The sequence below is a fragment of the Ornithodoros turicata genome, chromosome 1, assembly GCF_037126465.1.
Source record: "Ornithodoros turicata isolate Travis chromosome 1, ASM3712646v1, whole genome shotgun sequence".
Classification (NCBI taxonomy): Eukaryota; Metazoa; Arthropoda; class Arachnida; order Ixodida; family Argasidae; genus Ornithodoros; species Ornithodoros turicata.
Window position 1 is genome coordinate 233439406 of NC_088201.1, and position 12483 is coordinate 233451888.

General features: G+C 47.6%; 12 non-coding genes across 12 annotated transcripts; all 12 read right to left on the reverse strand.

Annotated features, from left to right (window-relative positions):
- Window positions 1–9575: 9575 nt before the first annotated feature.
- Window positions 9576–9647, reverse strand: Trnaq-cug (transfer RNA glutamine (anticodon CUG)). The gene has a single exon. It is a non-coding gene; the product is annotated as a tRNA-Gln (tRNA).
- Window positions 9648–9652: 5 nt separating this feature from the next.
- On the reverse strand, window positions 9653–9724 carry Trnae-uuc (transfer RNA glutamic acid (anticodon UUC)). Its single transcript has one exon. It is a non-coding gene; the product is annotated as a tRNA-Glu (tRNA).
- A 194-nt stretch (window positions 9725–9918) lies between these two features.
- Trnae-uuc (transfer RNA glutamic acid (anticodon UUC)) lies at window positions 9919–9990 on the reverse strand. Its single transcript has one exon. It is a non-coding gene; the product is annotated as a tRNA-Glu (tRNA).
- Window positions 9991–10184: 194 nt separating this feature from the next.
- On the reverse strand, window positions 10185–10256 carry Trnae-uuc (transfer RNA glutamic acid (anticodon UUC)). The gene has a single exon. It is a non-coding gene; the product is annotated as a tRNA-Glu (tRNA).
- Window positions 10257–10630: 374 nt separating this feature from the next.
- Window positions 10631–10702, reverse strand: Trnaq-cug (transfer RNA glutamine (anticodon CUG)). Its single transcript has one exon. It is a non-coding gene; the product is annotated as a tRNA-Gln (tRNA).
- A 5-nt stretch (window positions 10703–10707) lies between these two features.
- Trnae-uuc (transfer RNA glutamic acid (anticodon UUC)) lies at window positions 10708–10779 on the reverse strand. The gene has a single exon. It is a non-coding gene; the product is annotated as a tRNA-Glu (tRNA).
- A 194-nt stretch (window positions 10780–10973) lies between these two features.
- On the reverse strand, window positions 10974–11045 carry Trnae-uuc (transfer RNA glutamic acid (anticodon UUC)). Its single transcript has one exon. It is a non-coding gene; the product is annotated as a tRNA-Glu (tRNA).
- Window positions 11046–11237: 192 nt separating this feature from the next.
- Window positions 11238–11309, reverse strand: Trnae-uuc (transfer RNA glutamic acid (anticodon UUC)). The gene has a single exon. It is a non-coding gene; the product is annotated as a tRNA-Glu (tRNA).
- A 118-nt stretch (window positions 11310–11427) lies between these two features.
- Trnaq-cug (transfer RNA glutamine (anticodon CUG)) lies at window positions 11428–11499 on the reverse strand. The gene has a single exon. It is a non-coding gene; the product is annotated as a tRNA-Gln (tRNA).
- Window positions 11500–11693: 194 nt separating this feature from the next.
- On the reverse strand, window positions 11694–11765 carry Trnaq-cug (transfer RNA glutamine (anticodon CUG)). Its single transcript has one exon. It is a non-coding gene; the product is annotated as a tRNA-Gln (tRNA).
- A 5-nt stretch (window positions 11766–11770) lies between these two features.
- Trnae-uuc (transfer RNA glutamic acid (anticodon UUC)) lies at window positions 11771–11842 on the reverse strand. Its single transcript has one exon. It is a non-coding gene; the product is annotated as a tRNA-Glu (tRNA).
- Window positions 11843–12229: 387 nt separating this feature from the next.
- On the reverse strand, window positions 12230–12301 carry Trnaq-cug (transfer RNA glutamine (anticodon CUG)). The gene has a single exon. It is a non-coding gene; the product is annotated as a tRNA-Gln (tRNA).
- Window positions 12302–12483: the final 182 nt, after the last annotated feature.

Below are 12483 nucleotides of genomic sequence, written 5' to 3' on the forward strand. Positions count from 1 at the left end.
ATAGGGGAACTCTGCAAATTTAGGACCAATATGATGTGGTAACCTTGCATGGCTCACTGCAGCTCTGACACACATTGAACAATTCCAGCAGTTGTGGCTTCAAAGACAATGAACGTTTGCTGTTGCACTGGGTATTCAAGTGTAGAGGATGCATCTCTAGAAAATTAATTAGCGTTCCTTAGTCATAAAGTCATAACTCGATCTCAACAGGAAGTATTCTCGTACCCTTCAAACAAGCTAGTAGTTTTCATCGGTTACTTCTCCTCTTGTTGACGTCATACTAATGTTCTGCACCGGTCCAAAGACTCAAAAAAATGTCACAAAGTCTGCAACACGTAACAAATCTGGTGCTTCCATCTGTGGACTTTCCATACCTGCTTTCAGCTATTTCTGTCATGTCAACATGAGTGCCTGGATCGCACATACGAAGCAGTTTTGCGCCACTTCAACACTGGAAGGCCCCTAAAATTAAATTTGTTGATGTTGACAACGTTGAGTACGGGACAAGTAGGATAACATAAGTTAAATGCAATACGTCGTCGCTCTATTATAATTTATACATGTGTGACGCCTGCACATACCTAAGACGTTGTGTTGAACTCGTCACCTCGGTGAAGCAAAATCACTGGGTACTGAGCATCAGTGTGCTTCGGACGTCTTCGCAATTCGCCTTCTACGGCAATTCGCCTTCTACGGCATCTTCGTAGTCATCGGCAGCAAAATGAGCGCAGCACATACCACACGACTGCTACATCTAATAACCGAGTGTTTTGAACCACATTCGTTTTCGCGCACTCTCCTGTTGAATCTTGTGGTAGAAACGCCTGCCGCCGATGGTGAACGAACATGATTTTTGCATCCCCGAACACCAAAACTACACCGGGCATATGTAGGTCTCTCGAATAACTGACACAACAACCACGAACATGTCATTCACTTCTCTTCGCGCGACCAACACGACCGCCCACGACGTAAACAATAAACGCGATAACACAGACGGCATTGCAGATGGCGCGGCGGATCGTAGCTCGTAGCGGCGAAGTAGCTGAATGCTTTATTAACGTAAAAGCTATGGAAGTGAGCGTCATTTTTAAAATAGTGTTTAGCTGTAAGATAATGTGCGTCAGCTCTGTTCTCTACAAAATTAACTCTCACGTGGTAAGGGATGACCAATCCCTGGGAGCCCTGGACCTGAAACCCAAGTTGCTCTTTTTCGCCGTTCGCTGGCAGCACCGTCCATGTTCCGGCAATCTTCAAAATATTTATACGTAAAAAATATGCCGAATTGAGAAGTAATGCTTTCTGTGTCTTATCAAACAACGATGTTGTGCACGACAGTGGGCAAAAATATGGGGGTTATTTTTCACTTTTCGGTCCCTTTAACTGTTGGAGCTTCGCTGTTCTTGGGGTTCTTTTTAGGGATAAGGACGATGAAGAATTGACGCATTGATGGCGGAAGCAGCTTTCTCGCAGCGATGTCGTCGAATACCAACTTCAAGATTGGGGAGAGCAAGGAAGCGAACCTTTTATAGAATGCTGATCAAATTCCGTCCGGGCCCGGAGCTTTGTTTCTTCCCAGCTTTCGGATAACTCTCTCTATCTCCCCCGTTGTTATTTCGCAGTTCGCTGCTTCTGCTACTTCTGTCTTTACAGTCGGCAAATCGAGGCCGCTTGTAGCATCGGTAACGTTTGTCCCAGTTGATGACGAGAACAGACCGCGGAACTTCTCGTAGAACAGTCCTTCGATTTCCTCTTGCGATGTCGCAGTGCCGTCTGGACTGTTCAAACATGTAATGGCGTTGTACGATCCCCTTTCTCTTTCCCGTAGGAGGAATACTTTGCTGGGCGTTTCCTCACGCGACACCGTGTTTCGCCGGCTCCGAATTGCTGCACCCCTCTATCGTTTTTCAAAAATTTCAAGAAGCTGCTTTTCACTTCTCCAATTTCCTGCGCATACCGTCCGGGCGTGTGGTCTTCCTCTGCGACTAACACACGGAGGACTTTGGTAAGTGACCGGCCTGTTCCCTCTCCTTGAAGCTTCTTGACTGACTGTAGGATATTGCTTTGTTCTTGAAGTTTGTCTTGAAGATCTCCCACGTAACGGCGCTGATACTGTTTCCGCTCTTGTATTCTGTGATCATGTTTTCCACTTTCTGACAGAAAGTCTTCCAGGATGCTTTCGTTGAGCTTCCACGAATAAGACCTTGCCTTGCTGATGCAACTTGTGGCCTGAGCGCTGAGATCGATGTCGACGCTGACGAGTACGTGGTCCGAGAAAGGTACCGGCGTGACGGTGTAGTTGCAGGCCGTCTTGTCCCAGTCAGCGGAAGAAATAAATTCTGTCGAGTCTTGCATGGGACGCACCTTGCCAGTGAGTGTACCGCTGACTGGGTTCCGTTCCTACCGCAGCAACGTTGACCAAACTGAAATCTGTCACCAGCTTCTTGAATTCCGCCACACTAGCGTCCCTCCTGAAGGGGTAGCTGCAGTCATACTTGCTGGTTACCATATTGAAGTCGCCACAGAATACAACTTTTGCCGGTGTGTCCACGAAAGCTCTCAGCTCAGTGAAGAAGATTTTCCTGTCGTCCCTTATATTTGGCGCGTAGACACAAACTACTCGCGCTAACTGGTTGGCAATGAGCAGGTCGACACAGGTAAAGCGGCCGGCTTGGTCAAGGATAGTGTCGACGACGGTGACGATACCGTCCTTCTTCACAAATATCGCTGTCCCCGCACTGTGACCAGTGCCTGCGGAGTGGTAGCAGTAGTAGTTACGTTTAAAGAAATTAACAAGGTCCTTCTCTTGTTCCGCGGTAGAGATCTTCGTTTCCTGGAGGCAGATAATGTCTAGTTTGTGTTCCGTTATCATTTCCATGAGCCAGTGCTTTCTGTTTTGCCGAATCAGACTGAACGTGTTCAAAGTTGCCACTCTTGTTTTTTTTCTTGACATGGATCGAGTTTGGAAAGCGACCGCTGGTTACTGGGTGACCGTTAAGTGAAGGTCGTTCAGCTGTGATGCACCAGCTTCCTCCAGCGGGACCACCGGCATCGGGGCATCCCCTTTCTTCCCACTACTTTCAAACCTTGCGTCCTTTCTCTGCTCTCTTAGATAGTCCTTTACAGTGGTGGCATGGCTCTCTGACTCTCTTTTCCTTTTCATTGAACTTTCCTCTACTTCGGCCATATCTGCGTCGCTATCTTCTGTGTCTTTGTTATCACATTCCTCATTTGGTATCTGTGTTTGCTTCTTGCTCGTGCCCTCTTCTTGGGATGGCACCTTTTCAATGTCCTTGTTTTCCTGGGTACTATCTTCAGTTTTATCCGCTTCTTCCTGGTCCATTAGATTTTCTGTAATCGTATCGCTACCTTGCCACCGAGTCTTGCTGGTGTAGGTTCCCAAGCAGCAAAATGCACTGAAAGTCGAGTGCAATAGGGTGGACGGGTAGATGAAACGCCTTGAACAGATTCATGAAACTAGAGAACATTGATAAGACACGTACCGTCCACCCCTAATGCACTCGACTTCCAGTACATTGTGCTGCTTGGGTTTGCACACAGTCGTCTGGGTCATGGCCAAAAGATTTACATTTCTTGCACCATGTCGCCGTACACTGATTGCGTATGTGTCCTACCTGTTTGCACCGCAGGCACAATGGCGGCTTACCCGGCACCGAAACAAGTAACGGGTCGCCCCTGATATGGATCATGTATGGAATTTGGTCGACGGTGGATCCTTCGCGTAGCCGCAGCTTGACTATCCGAGTCGTCGTTTCTATGCCAGCAAATTCCGCACACTTCCCCGTCTCTCTTGCCGTATCCACGACGTCACCATACTCTGTCATAGCGTTGCGGATTACGTCATCAGCTAAGATCGCTGAGACCCAGTGAAGCTTCAGAGTTATTTCTTTTGCGTTTGGGTCGATTACGATGCACCGTTTGTCTTTCACAAGCATCTCCTTTTGCTTCAGCAGCTTCTCCTTCTCTGTCTCGCTCCTGAACGTTATGGTCCACACGTGGTTATAGCGGTAAGCCCATATGCACAATGCACAAATCTCTCGTCTATCAACAACGTCTCTCAGTGGGACATCAAAGTCGAGCATTTTGTGCGGTTTAGCGGAGGGATCCGCATGCATGACGACCGTGTTAGGCAATAAGTTACCTGACGTAATGGTAGCAAGATGGTCTTGTACTCTGTCTGGGGAGCACTAGGCCTTACTTCATCCCGGCTCGGAGCCGTTGAGCCGCTCGCAGGGAGCTCATTCCGCGTCCGTTCACCTCGGTGCCAGGAACTGGAATGAAGCGAGAATCATACCCCTAGACCAACGAGCCGGCGATCGATCGCATTGTCGAACTATTACACAAAGTCATCGTTATTCAGAGAGAAAACATGTAGCCGTCACGTGGTGGAACTGACGCTTTAGGAAGCACATCAGACAACCCAACACAAAATTGAGGGGTCGTTCGGGATTTGAACCTGGGACCTCTCGCACCCTAAGCGAGAATCATACCCCTAGACTAACGAGCCGACGTTTGAACATATTCTCGAACTATTACAGAAAGTCATTGTTACTCACAGAGAAAACACGTAGCCGTCACGGGGGTGGAACTGACACTTTAGGAAGCACATCAGACAACCCAACACAAAATTGAGGGTTCGTTCGGGATGTGAACCCGGGACCTCTCACACCCAAAGCGAGAATCATACCCCTAGACCAACGAGCCAAGTTTTTTTTTCCGATATCTTTATTGATCACAGTATATACATCTCAAACAGTATTTAAACAGTTAAAGAGTGAACCCCGTCTCGGAGCCACTTTGAACAGAAAAGTTGCAGCCACTCGGGCACGTCACCTGCGTGCTCAGCAAACCGCTGTGTTTGCAGCAATTTCCTCCGCTAAATACCACCATTGGCGGCTTCCTATGTTCTTCGTTCCTACCAGCTATTAGAACTTTCCATGAGCTGAACATTGCCAACACACACAATACATCATACCTGGGTCCATGCTTGTCAGCAAGTGCAAATACCTTATGGTATGCGGATTGAGACGGATTCGCTTGTCAACAGCCCTGCTTAAGTCATCCCATAAAAAACTGCGCCTCGGTACAATATATAAACACGTGTTCAATCGTTTCAGCCTCGTTACAATATCTACAGTTAGTAGACCAGGCCACAAATATCCCTTTAGCCGCTAACCACGTCTTTACTGGCAAAGTATTTGTGTGCAGCTTGAAGAAAAATGTTTTGATTCTGGCTTTGATGGGCATTTTTTTGAGTCTGCACAGGATATCAGATCCTGTTGAGTCTTCCGGAATATCTCGGTAAAGTGGCACTGGAAAAAGCGCGTCTACAAGATCAGCCTTCAGCCTAGATTTGGACACATTGAAGATGTATTCACGTGAAAACCTTGCCAGTAAAAATCGCATGCTCTGGATTACTTCCACATAGAAGGGGGACACAGTAAACATTCGACCTACACTCGACACCACAATATCAGGAAGATAGACATGACCAATGTTCTGTAGCATGGTTCTAATCACCGGATGATTGCATTTTCGAAAAAAGAACAGTCTCATACTTAGTTTCATCACAAACAAATGTAGGAGGCCTACGCCCCCTTTACGGACCGATCTGAAGAGATTATCTCTTCGCATTGCCTCGAAGCTCGACTTCCAGATAAGCGTAGCGAACACACGATGAAAATGTTGTATATTGCTTCGCATGCAGTGTAGCACTTGCAACCAGTATACAACCCTGGCGACCAAGAACGTGTTGCATACTTCTGCTCTTTGGAAGATGGAAAGCTCCCGTGCTTTCCATATGTTGGCATGCGTTCTCACTTTCCCACAAAGTTTTCGTCCATGTGCCACTGATGCTTCTGCCCCCCTGTAGTGGGACACCTAAGTAGTTCCCTGGTACGCACTGCCACTTGACGCCTTGAAATACTTCGGGGGTTGTCCCCATTGACCTACCCACATTCCGACAGATTTGTTCCTGTTGAGGCTAGCACCCGATAACTTGCAGTATTGTTCAATCTCGTTTATGACACCAACAACACTTTTTTTCTCGGAAACAACAAAAGTTAGGTCATCTGCATAGCCCAACACTTTCACCTCGCAGGTGCCGAGATGAAACCCTTCTATGCTGGGGTTGCTAATAATCCTTCTACACAGTGGTTCTATATAAAGATTGAACAAGAGAGGCGACAACGGACATCCCTGCCTCACTGATGAACGGAGAATAATGCTTTCTGAACAGGTTTTGTTGAGAACAAGCTTCGTTGACGCGTCTCTATAACACAAACGCACACGATCTATAAACTCTTGGCCCAGGTTCATCAAGTTCAATATGGAAAATAAGAAGTCGTGGCAAACCTTATCAAAAGCTTTCGAGAGGTCTGCTTGAAGCACTGCCGCCTGATCTCCTTCTTGGGCACACACGTCGACGACTGTTCGCAACACATGCACGTTGGTCTGAATGCTCCTGCCTCTGATTGCGCACGTTTGATGCTGACCTATCAGGATCGGAATCACCTTCTGTAGACGAGCCGCGAGTACTTTCGCAAATAGCTTGTAATCCAGGTTGCATAGGGTGATTGGTCTAAAATCCGTCACTTGAGGGACAATCCCCGCGGGTATCTTCTTAGGGATGAAAACTGTGTGAGAACGCCGAAAAGATGCAGGGAAGGTGCCTTGTCTTTCTGACTCCTTGTACACTTCTAACAAAACGGGAGCGATGAAGTCAGCAAACATCTGATAGAACTCCCCCACTAAGCCATCAGGACCAGGCGTCTTGTTTTTCCCGAGTGATTGTATCGCATGCTTTATCTCAGCTAGCTCAAGCGGAGCACCCAATGTTCTTTTTTCCTCCTCTGTCAACTTGGCCACATCCGCCCACTGCGTTATCTCAGCGACGTTCGGTTGCGGTTTCCTTGGTTTCCCAATCAAATTTTCGAAGTACTCGTAGAAACATTTTTGTATCATTCCTTCATCACTAATTATTGCCCCCTCCTGTTCAATATCTTCTATAGCTTTCACCCGAACATGTTCCAGCTCATGTCGGACGTGTCTCTTACTGGGCAACTCGTCCGGTAAATATTGTCTGGATCTGGACCGTATTCTTGCCCCCTCATATCTCGTTTGATTGATTAGTTCCAGCTCATATTTTGTGTCCTCCATTTCTTTACTTAACGATCCTGGGTTTTTGGACTCAGCCTTGATAATAACGCTCAGGTTCTTCTTTAGTTCTTCCTCTCGCCATTTTTCACGGTATGCCAGCACACTGCTCCTCTCGATTGCTATAAAACGTACACGTTGTTTAAAGAGATCCCACGCTGAGCTCCACGTTCTGTCAGTTGTTATGAGTCCTGCAATCTCATCCTTTACCAATCCAACGAAGCTCTCATCATCAAGTATCCTCACATTCATCTTCCACAACGACCATCCATCGCTTCTGGCCGTCTTTCTGTCTTGACCGGGGGTCGCCTTTACTAAACAGTGGTCACTAAAATATGCAGGCCTCACACCGTATCTCGTGACCTTCTTCTTGCACAGTGTTGATATGTATACTCTATCTAATCTGGCGTGGGAATCCCCTTGAAAGTGTGTAAATACGGGAGGCGTTCCTTTCATGCACTCAAATGCATCCGTCATGCTGCAATTTGTTATTAAAGCTTGCAAGGCTACTTCGCTCTTGTCGGCAGTGTTTTTGATTCTATTCCGATCGTTATCGCTTAACGTACAGTTGAAGTCGCCCAGCAGAACTGTGTTGTCCATTTCCTTGGCTATGTCACCCACGGAGTGGAAAAAAGCGACCCTTTCTAACATGTCGTTGGGCGCATACACACCGATAAAGCGCCATATCTCGTTGTCTACAAGGGCGTCTAATTTCGCTATTCGACCTTGATCATCAGTTGAGTACTGCAGCGGAAGCATGTTTTGTCTCTTTCTTAAACACAGCAAAGTTCCGGCCGAACACCCAACCGCGTGGCTAACGACAACATCGAAGTCAGATGCAAACACATACGATATCAATTCCGTCGTCTTTTCTTCAGAGCAGATCTTAGTTTCCTGAACTGCTAGCACATCAATATCGTCGTGGTCTTGAAGATAACGTTTAAGTTGATACTGTTTCTTTCTTGAGTTGAGTCCCCTCACATTTATCGTCCCTACAGTGATTGATGTGCCTCTCATGGAACGGCCGCGTCAATTAATAAAAGCCAAGAGTGGTTCATACTTATCTCCATTGCCATAGCGGACGATCAGCTGAGTGCATGCCAAGTCACATTAAAGAGTTCCAAAATTGATGTCGTTGAGGCAGGAACCCGCAGTTTCCTGCGGCGTTAATGGAGGAAAACCTGTTGGGTCTGTCTGTCTGAGTCTCTTTGCTGCAGAAGTAGTCATTCGCATATCCTGTTTAAGAAGTTCGTCATCGCTGCCATCAACTGAGGAACTTCTCTCTTTCCTTCTTGCTGCCGGGTCATAGTCTTTGGGGGCGTCCTGGCCGCGCACATCTCCTTTCCCAACGGTCGACTCCTCTGGGCGATCAGCATTGTGAAAGGCCTGCTTTGTTCCTTCCCTTTCGTTCTCGCAGGCTTCCACCATTGTGACGTCATCTGTGCGGTCGGCGAACATCTCCCTGGCTGGCTCGTCCGTCCGCTTTACACGTGACGCATACGTCGATACACACTCCTCTTCGTCGTGCCCGAATCTCTTACATTTTTTACACCAGGGCGTATTGCAGGACTTCCTGATGTGGCCCGCCATCTTGCAACGTAGGCAAAGCGGAGCACGACCTTGTACGTCCAACAGAACCTGAAAACCGTCGATGAACATCAGGTGCGGGATATCGTCCACAGACACTTTATCTTTGACTTCAAAAACTATTTCTCTTGTAGTAGATTCCACGCCCTCGAAGAATGACGACTTCCATTTCTGGCGAACGATATCCTTTACTGCACCGAACGCTGATAACGCCCTAACAACTGAGACGTCCGGGATATTTCTCTGCATCCAGTGCAACTTGACGACCACCTGTTTAACGTTCGGGTCGATGATTTTGCAACTCCTACCTTTCACCTTCAGTTCCTTTAACGCAAGGAAATTTTCCTTCGCCACACCGTCGTGGAAGCTGAGAGTCCACACGTGGTTATATTGAAACACACCAAAGTTCGCAACGTTCTCCTTGTTCACTTTCCCTTGTAACGCTTCCCCGAAGTGATGCACGTTGTACGGTTTTCCGGCAGGATCAGCATGAAGGAAAATAGTGTTGTGGGAAATTCTCCCAGCAGGTATGGAAGGCAGAATCAACCTGTAATCCGTTGCTTGCGCGTCCTTTGTTCCTGTATGTACTGCATTCCCCCGGCTAGGCCTAGCCGTATTCGCCGCTCCCACGGAGCTCATCGTTTCTGCGACCGATCGCTAACGCTGCCGGAAGTAGAATCATAGACCACATCGGATACGTTTGAAATCAAATGATCGTTAGAAAAAAAGAAAACACAATTAAGGAAATAAGAGGGGTGCGACAAAGAAAGCAGTGAATCAATGAAACAGCATGCAAGGGTATAAAATGAAAGAGGTCCCACCGAGAGTCGAACTCGGATTGCTGGATTCAGAGTCCAGAGTGCTGACCATTACACCATGGGACCCGCACTTCCGATGCCGGGAATCGAACCCGGGCCTCCTGGGTGAAAGCCAGGCATCCTAGCCACTAGACCACACCGGATATGCATCCAATCGAATGATCGTTAGAAAAAAAGGAAACTGAATTAAGGAAATAAGAGGCGTGCGACAAAGAAAGCAGTGAATCAATGAAACAGCATGCAAGAGTATAAAATGAAAGAGGTCCCACCGAGAGTCGAACTCAGATTGCTGGATTCAGAGTCCAGACTGCTGACCATTACACCATGGGACCCGCACTTCCGATGCCGGGAATCGAACCCGGGCCTCCTGGGTGAAAGCCAGGTATCCTAGCCACTAGACCACACCGGATACGCATCCAGTCGAATGATCGTTAGAAAAAAAGGAAACAGAATTAAGGAAATAAGAAGCGTGCGACAAAGAAAGCAGTGAATCAATGCAACAACATGCAAGGGTATAGACTGAAAGAGGTCCCACCGAGAGTCGAACTCAGATTGCTGACTTCAGAGTCCAGACTGCTGACCATTACACCATGGGCCCCGCACTTCCGATGCCGGGAATCGAACCCGGGCCTCCTGGGTGAAAGCCACGTATCCTAGCCACTAGACCACACCGGATGCGCATCCAATCGAATGATCGTTAGAAAAAAAAGGAAACAGAATTAAGAGGCGTGCGACAAAGAAAGCAGTGAATCAATGAAACAGCATGCAAGGGTATAGACTGAAAGATGTCCCACCGAGAGTCGAACTCACATTGCTGGATTCAGAGTCCAGAGTGCTGACCATTACACCATGGGACCCGCACTTCCGATGCCGGAAACGAACCCGGGCCTCCTGGGTGAAAGCCAGGTATCCTAGCCAATAGACCACACCGGATACTTATGAGATAAATGATTGTTAGAAAAAAAGAAAACACAATTAAGAAAATCAGAGGGGTGCGACAAAGAAACCAGTGAATCAATGAAACAGCATGCAAGGGTATAAAATGAAAGAGGTCCCACCGAGAGTCGAACTCGGATTGCTGGATTCAGAGTCCAGAGTGCTGACCACTACACCATGGGACCCGCACTTCCGATGCCGGGAATCGAACCCGGGCCTCCTGGGTGAAAGCCAGGTATCCTAGCCACTAGACCACACCGGATACGTTTGAAATCAAATGATCTTTAGAAAAAAAGAAAACACAATTAAGGAAATAAGAGGGGTGCGACAAAGAGAGCAGTGAATCAATGAAACAGCATGCAAGGGTATCAAATGAAAGAGGTCCCACCGCGAGTCGAACTCGGATTGCTGGATTCAGGGTCCAGAGTGCTGACCATTACACCATGGGACCCGCACTTCCGATGCCGGGAATCGAACCCGGGCCTCCTGGGTGAAAGCCAGGTATCCTAGCCACTAGACCACACCGGATACGCATCCAATCGAATGATCGTTAGAAAAAAAGGAAACAGAATTAAGGAAATAAGAGGCGTGCGACAAAGAAAGCAGTGAATCAATGAAACACCATGCAAGGGTATCAAATGAAAGAGGTCCCACCGTGAGTTGAACTCGGATTGCTGGATTCAGAGTCCAGAGTGCTGACCTACACCATGGGACCCGCACTTCCGATGCCGGGAATCGAACCCGGGTTTCCTGGGTGAAAGCCAGGTATCCTAGCCACTAGACCACACCGGATACGCATCCAATCGAATGATCGTTAGAAAAAAAAGGAAACAGAATTAAGGAAATAAGAGGCGTGCGACAAAGAAAGCAGTGAATCAATGAAACTGCATGCAAGGGTATAAAATGAAAGAAGTCCCACCGAGAGTCGAACTCGGATTGCTGGATTCAGAATCCAGAGTGCTGACCATTACACCATGGGACCCGCACTTCCGACGCCGGGAATCGAACCCGGGCCTCTTGTGTGAAAGCCAGGTATCCTAGCCAGAAGACCACACCAGATACGTAGCCAATCAAATGATCGTTAGAAAATAAGGAAACAGAATTAAGGAAATAAGAGGCGTGCGACAAAGAAAGCAGTGAACCAATGAAACAGCATGCAAGGGTATAGACTGAAAGAGGTCCCACCGAGAGTCGAACTCGGATTGCTGGATTCAGAATCCAGACTGCTGACCATTACACCATGGGACCCGCACTTCCGATGCCAGGAATCCAACCCGGGCCTCCTGGGTGAAAGCCAGGTATCCTAGCCACTAGACCACACCGGATACGCATCCAATCGAATGATCGTTAGAAAAAAAAAGGAAACGGAATTTAGGAAATAAGAGGCGTGCGACAAAGAAAGCAGTGAATCAATGAAACTGCATGCAAGGGTATAAAATGAAAGAAGTCCCACCGAGAGTCGAACTCGGATTGCTGGATTCAGAATCCAGACTGCTGACCATTACACCATGGGACCCGCACTTCCGATGTCAGGAATCCAACCCGGGCCTCCTGGGTGAAAGCCAGGTATCCTAGCCACTAGACCACACCGGATACGCAACCAATCGAATGATCGTTAGAAAAAAAAAGGAAACAGAATTTAGGAAATAAGAGGCGTGCGACAAAGAAAGCAGTGAATCAATGAAACAGCATGCAAGGGTATAGACTGAAAGAGGTCCCACCGAGAGTCGAACTCGGATTGCTGGATTCAGAATCCAGACTGCTGACCATTACACCATGGGACCCGCACTTCCGATGTCAGGAATCCAACCCGGGCCTTCTGGGTGAAAGCCAGGTATCCTAGCCACTAGACCACACCGGATACGCATACAATCGAATGATCGTTAGAAGAAAAAAAGGAAACAGAATTTAGGAAATAAGAGGCGTGCGACAAAGAAAGCAGTGAATCAATGAAACAGCATGCAAG